The following is a 2068-nucleotide window of genomic DNA, read 5'->3' as shown; positions in this document are numbered from 1 at the left end:
GATAGAGTGAAGCCATGGAAGTCGAACCGCGAAGTGGCGAGGGTTCACTGTATATTTATAAGTATAGTATGTTTACACATATACAATAGGTAAGAAAGAGCCCACCATGAAATCTCATCATTATCCTGTCATTGTATATGTCCATTTAACTAGGTCTTACATCTATTCCCAGAGCATTATGCCCATTATCCTAGAAGCCCTAAACTCTTAATTGCTTTCATGTTTACAAATCGACTTTGACTACTTCTATGGCAAGGTTAAAAGCTGCAAAATTCACATAGGATAGTTTTGAGAGAAACAGTTGGCTCAAATTAATGGTCTTTTATTAGTAAGGACTCTGGTAAGGATCTAGGAATCTATAATGAATCATTGTTATAGATCTTCTTCCAAAATCCTCACAGAAAATATGGATCCTATAGTTCTCCCTTGGTATGTCATTTTTCTAGTATGTACACTGCATAGATTCCATCTTTTTATTGATAGTCACTGTTTTATCTGAATGATCTCCCATAGTTTGTCACATTCAAGCTCTTTCCTTTGACCTCAAAGTTTGTTTGTCTCAATATTTTGTGCTTTCTCTTGCCTCAGAACTGGAACTCTCTTTCATTGCAAACACTGTCTTTTTATCTGTTCTGTTCATTTTATCTCTTAGGTTAGGTAAAAGATTAAGATGCTTGACTGCCAAGCAAAGACTGAAGGCTTAAATCAAGTTAGAGGTACCTGAGAAGAAAGGCCCAGAAACCTACCTCTGTAATTACCATCCATTAGAGCCTACACCTCCACTGACACAGTATATATGGTTTCCAGGACTGGATTTCAACTAGATGGCAACTTGCCCTCCCCACCCCATCTTCTCTGGAGGGGAGCTTTTGTAATCATTACTTAATTTTATAGTTAATATCTAATAATCTAAGGCATTTCCTCCATTCCTTAAGCCTGCCCCTAAAACTGTGTATGGCAACCAACTGCCATGGATTCCATTTCGACTCATAATTGCCCTATTAGATGGAGTGAAACTGGCCCTGTAGGCTTCTAAGCCCGGAAATCTTTCAGGGGAGGAGATAGCCTCACCCCTTTTTTCATGGAGTAGCTGGTGGATTCAAACTGATGACCTTGTGGTTAACAGCTCGACTCCTAACCACTAAGCAAACCTGTACATACATACTGTGTGGAAATGCAGCCCAGTACTGACTGTAGTTATGACCAAGGTTTTCAATGGCTGATTTGTGAAAGTAGATCATCAGATATTTCTTCTTAGTATGTCATTGTCTGGAAGCTCCTTTAAAACCTGTTCTACATCATTACAATGCAACAGTGGGCTCAGGCACAGGAACAATTGTAAGAATGGTGCAGGGCTGTGCTCAGGATAGCTATGGGTTTAACAAGTACAAGAACACATAATAAGAAATGCGAGCCTCCATAGACTGATGGGTAGTTGCTGCACTTGAGATTGATTGGTTAGGACTTGAAGCTCGGTTTCTCACATGGAAAGGAAGAATTCTACCACTGAAATATAATTGCCGGTAATCAGTCATATAGTCTGGCAATTGTCATTTTGTAAATACATGGGGTTCTTCTGCCTTGGCCTCACCCAATGTGTGCAGTTTTCACTGTTGCGTTCCTTTAATAATGCAAACAGAAAGCATTATCCTTTAGAATGATCTGTTTTAGTTGTTTGATTCCATGAAGTCTGTTGGGACCCACTGGGGCTCTATGCACAACAGAAGGAAACACTGCCAGGCCGGTGCCATCCGCACTATTGTTCCTGTGCTTGAGACCATTGTGGCGGCCACTTTGTCACTCCATCTAATTGAGGGCATTTCTCTTTACCCTTCTGCTTTACCAAGCCCTGTGTTCTTCTACAGTGGCTGATCTGTCCTACCAATGTATCCAAAAAATGTGAGATGGAGTCTGCATGTCCTTGCCTCTGAGGGGCCTTCTGGCTATATTTCTTTCAAGAGAGATTTGTTTGTCCTATGGGGAGTTCATGTTACCTTTGTGCCACAGATTTACTCAATGCAATAGGAGCTTTGCCGTTGGTGCCTAATTTGAATAATAGTTGGGTTGA

The sequence above is a fragment of the Echinops telfairi genome, unplaced genomic scaffold, assembly GCF_000313985.2.
Source record: "Echinops telfairi isolate 266 unplaced genomic scaffold, ASM31398v2 ScPeMD7_7453;HRSCAF=8491, whole genome shotgun sequence".
NCBI classification, from domain to species: Eukaryota; Metazoa; Chordata; class Mammalia; order Afrosoricida; family Tenrecidae; genus Echinops; species Echinops telfairi.
The sequence above is the reverse complement of the archived record's forward strand: the minus strand, read 5'-3'. Positions refer to the sequence as shown.